At 35.7% G+C, this 14,325-nt stretch overlaps 1 non-coding gene across 1 annotated transcript; it reads left to right on the forward strand.

The window, feature by feature from the left end:
- Positions 1 to 788: 788 nt before the first annotated feature.
- Positions 789 to 861, forward strand: TRNAV-UAC (transfer RNA valine (anticodon UAC)). The gene has a single exon. It is a non-coding gene; the product is annotated as a tRNA-Val (tRNA).
- Positions 862 to 14,325: the final 13,464 nt, after the last annotated feature.

A 14,325-nucleotide genomic window follows, 5' to 3' on the forward strand; every position in this document is an offset into this window, starting at 1 on the left:
TCTATTTGGAACACATTTTAAGGATCCTTATATAGAGAAACAGAGATGTAATTAGACATCAACATTGAAGCAATAAACATTACCTCACACCAATGTTTAACTTTATAACATGTTCAGATGTTGCAAACCTAAACACTTTTTTTTCTGTGTACTCAGATTCTATCTAGCAATTTTGATAATAATTTGGAAAATATTGCACAGTATCGATGGAAAACATTCTAGGTGCCAGGTGGGGCACATTTATTTTCATAATTGCATTGCATTTACAATGAGCATTTGCCTAAATGGTGTAACGCTATTTTGCTACTACCGGCGGACTACTACGCCTAGCGTCGACATTAGCTACTACAACTACTATTAAACTTATAAATGGATTAAAATAGGTTATAATAAGGACAGGTTTTTGCCATACCAAGAGTCATGTTTATTATGAAACATAATTATTAAACTACTATTCTACAGGGCCGGTAGGCCCTTGTAGATATGACTTGATACTCTTCTTTAACGTTAAAGCAAAATTCACATGCTTTTTCCAATTTTCCTATGGAGATTAACATGGGGTTTTTCGTGATTTTTAACCACCTCTAACTGAAAAACTACAGCGAAGTTACTTTTCGGAATACTCTTAATTTAACAATTAAGTATTCAGGGTGTGCGATCGGCTAGTTTAATCAGAAAAAATTAAGTCTAAGTATGTTAATTTTAGTTAATTACAGAAGTAATTGTTTCGACCATCGTGATTGGACATAATAAAATGCTAGAGCTCTTCGAAAACTCAGATTAACCAAGTATCTATGGTGTAGTGGTTATCACGTCCGCTTTACACTCGGAAGGTCCCAGGTTCGAGCCCTGGTAGATACATGACTTGACTATCGTTATTGGACACAATAATAAGCTAGATCTCTTCGAAAACTCAGAATAACCAAGTGTTCATTGTGTAGTGGTTATCACGTCCGCTTTACACGCGGAAGGTCCCGGGTTCGAGCCCTGGTAGATACATGTTTTGACCATCGTGATTCGACATAATAATAAGCTAGATCTCTTCGGAATCTCAGTATTACCTGGTATGTGTAGTGTAGTGGTTATCTCGTCCGCCTAGATACATTTCTTGACCATCGTAATTGGACATAATAATAAGCGGTAAAGAAAACATAATTACTCAAAATTTAATTACATTAAGACTGAAGCGACAGATATTATATAAAAACGTCTTGGTTTGGACCAAGGCCGAAAAAACAAACGATATGTGTGAGGTTTATCAATTGACTGAAGTTTCAGATATTGAAATTTTTTCTAGTTATTTTTATACACTCAATCCTTAATCAATATTTAATTCAATCAACTGATTTTACTGTTAATCGACCTAGTCCCTCTAAATTAATTGAAAAAATTACATATCTACGCTTTTTCAAGAACAATTACATTTTCCGAAAACATTTTATCATGAAATTAATTATTTTGAAGGGATTTCGTGTCGATGCTCACTAACTTGGGAGCATCTTGACCGACATAGTTTTAATTGTTGCTGGCTTGACAAATTTTCAAGTTTGCACCAAAAGAAGTTTAAATCTGTTTTAAGTTGTTGATAAGACTGTCGTTTAGAGTGAATGTCGTCTACTTAAGACAAAGCAACAAAGTTTATCCTGTGTGGTAAAGGGTAAAGATCACATGAACAGAAATACTTCTCAGACTTGTTATACTCATTTCCCGCGGAAATAATATGGTTAAACACATCATTCATTACTAGTTATGCCAAGAAGGTCACATTTAACTCCGACACCCCCTCCCTTCCTCTATTTTCCCAATATATGGCATTTTATAATCACCAGTGGTTTCAGTGTATGGGTCATCTGAGCTATCGCAACACGCTCAGCCAATATTACCATAGACTGAGTTATGACCAAGAAATTCTTAAGTACGGAAAAGGAAGTTCCAGTGCAACTTTACCATCAAAGAGGCGACAATAGAAATGTAGCATTTCGATATACGAAATTAAATGTATGAATTCGCGCAACACCCTTGTTTGGCATCCACGATCAAATATTTACATTTTCCATTCGAGTTATGCCAAAGTTCGCTTGCTTTTTATAGACATCCAGTAGAACATTTCAAATATTCAATACTGTATCCTCAAGATGATAAATTAATTTCATGATAAAATGTTTTCGGAAAATGTAATTGTTCTTGAAAAAGCGTAGATATGTAATTTTTTCAATTAATTTAGAGGGACTAGGTCGATTAACAGTAAAATCAGTTGATTGAATTAAATATTGATTAAGGATTGAGTGTATAAAAATAACTAGAAAAAATTTCAATATCTGAAACTTCAGTCAATTGATAAACCTCACACATATCGTTTGTTTTTTCGGCCTTGGTCCAAACCAAGACGTTTTTATATAATTAATACTATGAAGTATTACTTCGACAATACACAAAAAAAAGTATCTACCAAATATTAAACTAAACTTAAGGGCCAAGCAATTGACTTGCTTCGACATTTTGTTCGGTTTCGTTCTTCGGAAAAACATTTCATTTCCATTTCGGTCCCGTCACTTCTGGTCTTAGCTAGGGTTTTCCAATGTTTTTCGAAAATCTGCGAGACAGTCAGGGCTGGCTCCGAGTCATTCAAGTCGTACACGTCCGATGACTCCAGGTTTTCCTTCCAGCCTTTCCACAGGGCGCTATAATTCGATTAAAAAGCGAAAAAGAAAAGTTCTTATTTAAAACACGCGCATAGAGTATGATCATCATTGTTGTTATAACTTCTTCATTTACGGTTAGAATAAAAGAGTAATAAACACGCCTTGTTAGCCATGAATGAAGTACGCGTGAACAAAACGACGCATCATCTTCTCTTGATTCCTTTAAGTTTTAAAATAATCTTTTATCACTTTAATTTCAAACTCATGACACCTTGTAATTCTGAGATACGAAAATAATTCATAAAAATGTTGAAAATATTACCCATTTCACATCGATCTCATACATATGTTTTTCGGGGTGTAAAGCTCTGTCTGTTAGGGTTTGTAGGACGAGGGTAACGACTACCAAAGGATAAATTACCGACTCAATTACCAGTCCAAATTCATAATTTTTATCGCTCTGAAAAATTTCTTACATCACCAGGCATAATTTATAATTTTAGAATCTGTACTACAAACTTGTAAATAGTATTGTATGATGGCCGATCTAAGTTTAATTGTTTCCGTTCGAGTGACGAGAAACCAAAAAGTTTCAGGATTCTCTTCCGTAAATAATGAGAAATAACGCCAGGATCTGAAACGCACAATTTGAAATTATTTCGCTAAATGTATCATGAAATTCCGTGTAGAATTTTGAAAAATTCACATGTAGAATTTAAAAAATTTATAGGTAGAATTTAAAAAAAAATTACATAAAGAATTTAAAAAAATTACATGTATAATTTAAAAAAATTACATGTATAATTTAAAAAAACTTACATGTATAATTTAAAAAAATTACATGTAGAATTAAAAAAATTACATGTAGGCTAGAATTTAAAAACTTTATATGTAGAGTTTCAAAAATTTATGTCTCAATCCAGCAGACGAAATAGGCTTAAAAAATGTCGTATATTTAATCTTTACGTTGCTGTTGCTAATGCTTAAGCTTGAAAAGATTATTTGTTATTCCTGTTAAGGAGCCTTTACTTTTCCTTTGTTCATTCTAGGGGTAAAGCGGGTCTCGATTCTTTATTGATTTGTTGGGGGGCCGATCGATCTGCGGCGTTGAAAGAATTCGCATTCTCGTGTTGGGATAATACAAGCGTCCAGCTCATTGTAATCCTAGTGGCGCGATTGAGCGGGCCAACAATGTTTTGTGAATTTGACAATGTTTTAAAACAGCTCTTGAATAACGCTTGCCAATACATGCTACGGCTCACGCCATGCTCTCAGCCAGAGGGTACGCTTTGTTAACAACCCAAAGGTCACGTGGCATTTGGTTTTGTATTTGCACGCCAGCTTTAATCCTCTTTTTGCGGCTCCGAACACTCGTTGTTATCTCGTTTAAGTAAGCCGATAAGAGAACCTAACCAACATTGTACCATGTATCACAAGCCACGCTTTTTTAACGTCAATAGGACTCACGTCAAACCATTACTATGTACCATACAGATTGCTGAAGAACTGAGAATAGGAAATAGCAAAAAGCAAATAGATGAACAGAAAGATTGATAGAAGAGTGCCCTGTACGGGCAATGTATGGTTCTCGACTTCTCGTTGCCTCTGAGCGTAATTGCAAAGGGATTTTAGGGATAATATCTATGCCCAGTTTAGTGTCCAACTCGCCAATTCGTTTACTCTCCCTGTTGGTACACTTATAATTTATTAACTCATGATAATATCATGCGCATTTGAAAGAATTTACATTTATTGCAAACACCAATAAGGGACCGTCCATAAACTACGTCACACTCTTATGGGGGGGAGGGGGTTTCTAAATTTGTGACGGTCCGTGACAAGGGGGAGGGAGGGGTTCTTCGATGCGTGACGTCACATTTAGCATTGATTTTGTTACGAAGTCAGTAAGAGGCCGATTGGCTCTCTTATGTTATAGAAGAAGAAACACAACATTCCAAAGTCCACCGTTACAATAATTCACCAAAATTGTTATTCCATCATCGCTTAAATAGTAGAAAATTTATGCAATTATCTACTATTGACACTTTTATAAAGCCAATTTAAATAGCGCATTTAAAATAAACAGCGTAAACACTCTTATGTCTCTGTTTATTCGCCCCTATTATTTGTGAGGATGAATCAAATCCCCCTGCCGATTGAAATGGTTTCGTTTCTTTGGCAAATTTTCTAAATCTCAAGCACGATTAGTCTGTTTTCGGTGACAGTGTCGAAACATAAAAAGTGTGCCCCTTTAACTAAGCTTTATGGAACTTTTTTGAAGCTTATAAAAAGCACATCCAGACATTAAAATTCTAAAGGTCAATCAGAGGGAAAAAGCTTAAAACGGAAGAGAACTTGAATTTTCAGCCGAGGAAATATTTCTGAGAGGGCGGCACATCACTCAAAAAATTAATCAAATTAAATTTGTAAATTAAGACAAATCATAGTGCGGAGGGGGGGGTTTAAAGAAATGCGACGTGGTTTTTAGGGGAGGGGTCTGAGAAAAGCGTGACGAAGCGTGATCTGGGGGGACGGGGGGGTCAGAAAATGCTTTTTTTCGCGTGACGTAGTTTATGGACGGTCCCTAATCGTGGCAAGTTTTAAAGCAAAAATGACGCGAATAAATTAACTTCTGATCACACCTTTGAAAGATTTCTGTTTTTAATTCATTTCCACGTTGAAATGAAAGCAGCTGAGTTCCTTGAAGCGATGGTAAATTATCTATTATGTATTCTGTGTTTGGTGAACATCTAATGCGTTTTATGATATATCTATATCTATAAAATTCCAGACTGACTCTTAATCAAAGCCCATTCAAAACCCAAAAGATTTAATAATAATAAATTTAATAAGTTTTAACTAACCGTATATGTACAGATGAAAAAAATTGAGTGTTTCTTTGGAGTGAAAATGGTGTACTTTTCAAATACACCTATATAACGCCTAACATTTTCACATGAATAACAAAAACGGTGTTATATTGGTATTTTAAAGGTGACCATATCTACGACAAAAAGATAGGTGTAAAATCTATCTGGAATTACTCCTTTTTTCGGAAAGGGTGTTATAAGGGTAGATCTCAGACTTTAAATTTTATAAACTGGTATTTTTAGCACAATTCTGTAAATTTTTAATTGCTATAGTTAAACTGTCTCATACAGTACCATACATTAACGCGAGAGCGGCGAGAGATGAATTTCGCATTTTTTCATTGATTTATGATTATGATTAATATTAATATGAAATAGTTTTGCGGATTATTAATATTTAGCGAAATGGAAGTTTCAAAAGGGTGTAATTTAAGAAAACACTTTTTTTACAAATTAAAAACACCCAAAATAGAGTTTCGTCGCCTTGAGTTTTTCCCGACAATTTAAGGTGTAAATTCGGTAATAAAAACCTTCAAAACACCGTTTGAAATTAAACATGGAAATTAAATACTGCGGGATAGAAAATCAATAACTTGTTTCTTAAATGAGGTCTTCAGTATATGTTTTAAGTTTGAAGTCAATCCAAAGATTATTAAGTCAAGGAAAAAGACTTAATTGTTCGTATTAAATTAAATAAAACAGCATTTTTTAAAGATTATATTTTCTTAAGAAAATATTTTTATCCAGCATTTTTTAAAGATGATATTTTCTTAAGAAAATATTTTTATCCCTGAGTAAAACGTAGCTAAGGAATTGGTGATCAGGTGGTATGGTAGCTTTATAAAACCTTTTAAATGTGTTATGTAACACTCTTAAAAGCGTTACACGACGCTCTTAAAGGCATTACAGGACACTCTTAAAAGCGTTACGCGACACTCTTAAAGGCGTTACGCGACACTCTTAAAAGCGTAACGCGACACTCTTAAAGGCGTTACGCGACACTCTAAAAGGCGTTACGCGACACTCTTAAAGGCGTTACGCGACACTTTTAAAGGCGTTACGCGACACTTTTAAAGGCGTTACGCGACACTTTTAAAGGCGTTACGCGACACTCTTAAAGGCGTTACGCGACACTCTTAAAGTTGTTATGCGACAAGCTTAAAAGTGTTATTTTAAGCTCGCAAAGGTGCTGAGACGCATCCTGTAAGGAATTGCACAACACACATAAAAGAGTAACAATAATCTTTTAGTACGAAAGACGAGTTGATAATGTGTTAAACTTCACCTCTGTTGAACAATTTCCATTCTTATTTTTGACACCCATCGTTCAAATAAGTGTGTTTAAATACATTCAGCTTAATATCTAATGAACAGTTTCGAAGACCACCTTATTTGACATTACCCATAAAGTTCTATAATCATTATTTGTTTTGACGCATTGCGTCCCGGGTTTAACATTTTTAATCCAATCAAACAAGGTTAATTTATCGTTAAGTGCTCACGACGCCCACACTCTGCGTATACCGTCTAAAGTGTTGGTTATCGGTTGAATTAATAGTTTAGAAAACCCATATAATAACAACATTTCTTCTGCACTAAAATTTCGTGATTCTGCGGATGTAAATTTGAACTACAGACAAACCTTTCATTGAAAATCCATAAATATCTCAACAATTTACTGGAACATGTTTATTTACCATAATTTAAATGTAAATTTATCTTTTTAAGCATCATGTTACAATAATAACAAGGGATATGTTATGGATTATGGCTTATTTCTTCTTTCCCTTATATTTAGATAAGCCTTCAAATCGTTAGAAAATGTATCACCTTGCAGTTCTGTTATTATCAGAGAAGTTTTAGCAATGAACACTTTCCTTAAATGTAGTCTTTTGAGGCTAATTACCACTTTTCGGAAACCGCCAAGATTGCGGGAGTTTGGTCGAATGGGACCTCCCAATTATGGTTTCGGTCTGTGTGAAATGTGGACCCATAAAAACTTATTAAAGGTCATAATAAACACTAAATATGTGTGTATACAGTGAAAAGTATATATAGCACCTACTGTATACGAACTTTATGGGAATTAAACTGTGGAGTTGAAAAGGTCCTCCAAATATCTTTTAAAAATAGCCTCCTGAAAAGTTACAAAACTGTGTCTTTCCTTTATGGTATAATGTAAAACTTAAATTATATTAAAATAATTTGCTGCAACTAATAGGTCATCAACCCAGAGAGCATGGTTGTACATACCTTCTTGGGTGAAACCACCAATGCGAAATCTATCGTTAAAATATTCTGCCCAACACGAAGCATGCTGCGAGGGTTATTTCTATGGGTGTACTTCGTATGAGCAGTTCCCGGTAGAGCAGTTCTCGAAATAAATAGCAACCGCCATTCCAAAAAAAAACAGCGGTGCTTTTCAAAACTGCTGGTTTAGAAATAGCGGCTGCTATTTTGGGAAATAGCAGTGTTTGTTTTGAGTTTTGCGCATTTCTTAACAATACAGTTGTATTCGTTGGTTTCAAAAACTACCTTTTTCTGTGATCATTTAATCAGTAATGTGACCTACTAAGGGATCGTGTTTATGATTTTTTTTAAAAGTACACTTAAATATTGTACTATTCTTTAGGCTGTATCAGTTTACAATTCTCATACCAGGATAGAAAAATAATTCGAGAAAGGTTATTTTATTTCAGAAGTAGATGATTGTAAACAGTAATTTTTTGGAAAAGTCATATTATAATTGGAGAAAGGTTAATTTATTTCGGAAGTACATAATTGTAAACAATAACTTTTTAGAAAAGGTATATTATAATTCGAGATAGGTTATTTTATTTCGGAAGTAGATACTTGTAAACAGCATTTTTTGGAAAAGGCATATTATAATTCGAGAAAGGTTATTTTATTTCGGAAGTATACAGTAATTTTTTGGAAAAGGCACATCAAAAGTCGAGAAAGGTTATTATATTTCGGAAGTATATGAGTGTAAACAGTAATTTTTGGAAAAGGCATATTATAATTCGAGAAAGGTTATTTTATTTCGGAAGTAGATAATTGCAAACAGTAATGTTTTGGAAAAGGCATATTATAATTCGAGGAAGGTTATTTTATTTCGGAAGTAGATAATTGTACACAGTATTTTTTTTGGAAAAACGATATTATTATTTGGGAAGTCAATGAAGATGAACAACAATATTTTAGAAAAGGCGTAACATTGTTACACTATTTCCAAAATATTACTAACCTAAGTCTAACCAAACGAAACCATAACCTAACCTGACCTGACCTAATACAATTTAGTTGAAATAATCAACTTTAACCTAACCAAATTATCCATATCTGACCTAGTTCTTTTTGAGTTCATATAACCCAGCTGGGTCAGCTTACACCATAATAAAAACTATCGTTTTTCGCATATCTGTTTTTCCGCTCTTTAGAGAACTGCTGTAACGGGTAAACTGCCATTTCGGGAACCGCTATTTAGGGAACTGCTCATGTGAGGGCTTCCCATGTCTATGGGGGTGTTAGGCTTGTAGAGCTATCTCTGGTAGTCAGTTGGGGTACTTTGTTTGGAAAACAAGATCTAGGGTAGAATGGAAGTGTCGATGGTACACAGCACGCGCTACAAGTTGATATAGCTAATGGCGTATGGGTGAGTTGATGATCTATTGAGAACCGACAACGTAGAGATCGATCTAGCAATGTTAAAAGGGGACTGTTGTGTGTCAATTACAATACTACGCTGCCAAAGGAATATCCCAGACTCATACGTCTTTCTTGGAAGTCCTCGATCGCCGTCCATGCTGCTCCTTTTAACAGGGAACATTTGTAGTTTTAAAGTTTACCTATAAGGGAGGCCATTAGTCAAAAGTCAGAGAGTTAGATGACTAGGTTCTGTTTTTGACCATCTTGGACCAAATTTATGATTATCATAAAATACACGAATATCATCAGTATGCAATGCATTCAATGAAATATGTTTAAGAGTGAAACATGATTTTCGCATACCCAACTAGTTAATTTTGATGCCAATGAAATCTAGCTTTAGTGGAACGACTACGACATCTAGTGGGGCCGAGCAAGAAGTATAAAATTCAATATTGAGCTAGAACTTGCACGTCTCTTATAATACAAACCTTTTATGTATAACAAAAGAACAAGCGTAAATTTATTCGTAAATAATGCATTCTGGCAATTGGAAATATCACAATCTTTGTTATTATGGGTTACATACATTTTTATGCTATGCAATTTGCAGTGATGTTAATGATCCAGTACCGCTAAATCGACCAACGTCGAAGAACCCGAAATCAACGTAGACCATACCTACTATTTGTTACTTCATAAACTTCGGGAAATATGAAATGTTTACCAGTTCTCAATGGGTCAAAACAATAGAAAGATGTTAATTGTAGAAAACTAACAATCCTGTCTATAAATTCCTGGACCATTATATTTCTGATAACTAATATTTCGTTAACTCTGCCACGACATATTGGAATACTGATTTTGAATATATTTGTTAGAAACGAACTCCGAAAGAATATCCGTCTTTAATTAGCGTTGGAAATTTTCATTAACTCGTGATACGTTTCAAGACGTAATATCGGAAAAATAAGATGTTTGTGATAATTCGAAAACTGTTCCCATTTTTGTAAGGATTTTAAGCGGAGAAAAGATATGACCTCGACTGAATTCGTTATCGGATTACGCGTTTTTGAGCACCAAAAATCTGATCGATTCCAACAAACCTCGCTTTCCCCCCAGGAAAACAAGTTATTCTTGTTCTATAGAATAAGGAGGTGACGATTCAGTTGGCGAGGGCGAATGAAGGCAAAGGCTGGAAGGCTTTTTTTGATTAAAGTACACCTGCGAGTTCAAGAAATTGAGACGATCTTCATCGTCAATGTGGTAGCGGCTTCTAGAAAAGATTTTTGAATGCAGTATCTAAACCGTAGGCTTAGCGTGATAAAGCCTAGATTAGATTAGAGTTTAGTGCCACAAAATTATCACACGTGCTTATTTTCATTTAATTTATTTTAAAATTAGGGTTTTTCGAGCCGAGCCGAGCTAGAGCCGAGCCGCCGTTTTTTTGACTTGAGCCGAGCCGAGCTTTTAAAAAGCTCGCTCAGCTCGGCTCGTGAACAGTCCTATTCTTGACGTCTGAGTAAAAGTTTCAAAGGAAGAATATTGTAATTGTGGTATTTTAAAGACAAACGAAATTTAATATCAGAAAAATCACTTAGAGAGCATAGAATGGAGTAAATTAACATCTGTATTGTTTCTAGTACCTATTTGAAAGTTAATTGTAAATAATTTGAAAGAGGTCACTGTTTAATGGCGAATAAATGAACTTTTCTTTGCATGGTCCTACTTACAAAGTCCATGGAAGAACCTGTTAAGGCTTCTTTAAGACGCCAAAAATGATCATGCAGCAAAGTTTCTGGACCAATATTGAAAGAAATCGGTACGGTGATAATAGGAACCAAGATGGTTTCGTTTCACAATAGTGGGAAGCTGTGTGCCATGGAACTTCGGCCCTTCGACCTTGGTTTCAAGAATTTACCGGGCATTGTTAGTTCTTTATACTGTAGGACATTAGTTGAAATCAAAGTCGTTTATAACCTACTTTTTACTTTACAACCAGTTTCGATAGTCTGCAGATTATTTTACTGACTTCTTGCGTCGACAGTATTGAGATTTTCAAACCAAATACTTGTAATTCTACATAACCTGTCCTTTTCTCTGAACTCAGTATTGTGACATCGACAGAAACAGTAAGCTCATTGTAAAACAATAATTCAAGTATTTTCTACAAAGGGATATGCACTCAAGGACCGTGGTGTCTGGAAAATTTTAGAAGTCGTACGGCTTATAGCTAATATCAGGAATGTATGGAGGGGTTGGAATGTCTAAGGTCAAATCCTAATCGGCGTGAAATTATCTTGGAAACCATTGGCGTGGCTTAATTTACGCTAGTGACGTCATAACCAGACGTAAAAAAGTAAAAATCGTATTTACCACTTAAATTATTTTCATTCATTCATTGGCTGCCAAAAAAACTTGTTTGCTATAATTCTCCACCCTCTACCCTAGGTCCTCTGCCTAGGCTGAGAGAATAGAAAATGAACGCGAACGGCGACGAATCAGCGCATTTAACTTTAAAAAATCGAAAAGGTCACTTCTGCCATGCCTTTTTTAACGAGTCATGACGCAAGCTCCCCGCGCTATAGCTAAATTACCGAGATTTGTTTTAAACGTATCTAGTTTTACGTGCTCTTTGCTTCGATAACCTTACTTAAATCCATATTATACCTTCAAATACCTTTTAAAACATTACCAGCTACTCTGTCCTGAATACAAACACAAATCGATGAAGTTCTAGCATACACAATAGCAGACGACGGTAACCGCGTAACCGCGAATTAACACAAAACATTTTAAGGGAGTGAACAGGCCCAGTATAGCTACGCCAATAAAACGGCCAACTACGGCGAAACTCTGATGACTCGCGACTTTTGGCCATTTTCATACTTTTCCTCTCATCCACTTTTGATTAAAGTAAATGTTGTCCAAATTTCATCCACACTAATAAATTTCATTTGAAACGCTCATATGCGAAGAAATACTTTTAAGGCATGTTGTCTTGAATTGGCACGCTCGCGTCTATGATGGTTAAGGTTTTTGCATAGGGGCTTTGAGCATAGATGGGAAAAATAGTGATATAAAGGCATCGTCATCATTGGAGATAAATCGAGCAGAAATCCGAATGGAATGAGAATGTGGCTCGGCCTGCCAGATCATTACGTCCTCTTCTTTCTTCTTCCTTCAGACTTTCTTTAGATCTTTCCTTTTACCTCCAAGTTCTAGGATTCTCATCAAAGAACAACAAGATTGACAATGCCCTAATCACTCCGAAGGCACAAATAATTCCTTTCTCGATTTGGTTTCCAGAAAACAGTTTAGACACCCTTCATCAAAATCAAATGCAGATAATGTGACAGATTCACGTTCCCTCTGAGAGAACAAAAAAAAGTTTTATGATTTACTGATCATTTCCAAGGGGTATATGAGGGTAAAATTCACGTAGGAGAGCGATCGAATGCACGGGTGAACCATTGGAATACTTTTATTTTAAATGAGATTTCACGCCCAAAAACATCAGTGAACGATATAAATGTCGACCATCGCATCTACGTTTTCACGAATTAGAAGGAATTCTAATTAGACCTGACATAAGCTTAGTGAACCTCCAATTTATAGAAGCGACGTTAACGAGCTTTACCAGTCTTACAAGGTAGAATATAATGAGAAGGAAACGGGACTTTCCAGCAACGTCGTTTACGCATCACCGGAGATGGTCGTCCAACAATGTAAAAGAGAAAAGTCACGTGCAAGGTAACACTAGAATAAAACTATTTCAAAAATACCTTGTACATAGTGAACTGTCTTTGTGGAAGTGATGTTATATGCGCTCAATGTATAGGGCGAGGTCCAAATATTGGGAAAACGTTGTTCCAATTTACCAACTGCGAACGCGGTGACAGACATACACACAGACATGTCCAGTGTAATACCTCTACGTGACGTAATCGTCACTCGGAGAGGTAAAAAACTGTAATTTGTGCAAGGTCTCAGAAGTCATTCCCTTCACGGTAGAATTCATCACGTAACGACTCTTTTATTACGTAATAAATTTGGTAAGGGAAGTTACTAAAAGTCTAGATTCTAAGGCATTTGATTTAGTGGTTTTAGTATTATAAAAACATTCATTGCATACAAATTACAGTAATGGTAAGGATGTAGTGACCAAATAATTTCCTATCAGAGGAAACTCAAATCCGTGATTGTTTTACTCTCAGTCGACTACATCAACATGTCACCTCAGACCACCTACCCATGGACAGACATCCCCGTGTTAAACCGCGGTTCTCAAATTGAAACGCCTAGCATGCGCCCTCATGTTTCGGCGGACCGCATTATATCTCCACAATAAATTAATAAGAAAAACTTGGCCAAGGCTTAAAATTATTTTCGTCTTAAAAAGTAACCCAGAGTTATATTTACTAAACTATTATAAATATAACGTTTATAAATCTTTAGTGAGATGAACTAAAAATAAACGAATGATAAAGGTTTACTCACTCTGTCACATTTATAAGAATTTTGGCATCTATTGACGCCTATTAGGCCACTGATTTCGAGGGAGCAAGAATTAACATTTTTCACGTGAGTCTGTTTGTCGAGATGAATTTCCAGTAGCCGCCACAGCGGCGCTTTCGTCAGGCGTTACCCTTTGCAAACCTAACTTTCTATCCTCATGCCTGTCCATGGATAGGTGGTCTGAGATGTCACGTTGACAAATTCCGAAAGAGGCAAAGAGTAAGGAAACGTTACCTAGTAGATTTGTAGTCACCGCCGATAATTATTTTATAAGTGAATTTAGGTTCGATGTTTAAAGTATTTATTATTGTATTAGGAATAGTGTTGGTCGAGTAATTTAATTTTGGACCAGGTGCGTCCATGGAGGTATATCGAAATCAATATATCCGGCGTAGCTGGCAGTTCCGGCGTGGTGGTTGTTACAGTATGGTATGGAGAAATTCCATGGGCTTAAATCAAAGCTTGGCCATGAGCGGCAGCGGTGGTGGTGATCCAGGGGTTTTGTGTGTTTAATAATTCGGGCGGGTGAGCCTTGGGAATAAAGCTAGACTATCGTATCAGACTGCTGCTGGCTGCCTTTTTTCGACGGAAGAAGATGCTATTATATCAGACGACATAATTTATAACCCTCCGACGCTAAGCTCTAC

Source organism: Phalangium opilio, unplaced genomic scaffold (genome assembly GCF_054372755.1).
Source record: "Phalangium opilio isolate 3A_F unplaced genomic scaffold, DU_Popi_V2 ptg000009l_1, whole genome shotgun sequence".
In the NCBI taxonomy this organism is placed as follows: Eukaryota; Metazoa; Arthropoda; class Arachnida; order Opiliones; family Phalangiidae; genus Phalangium; species Phalangium opilio.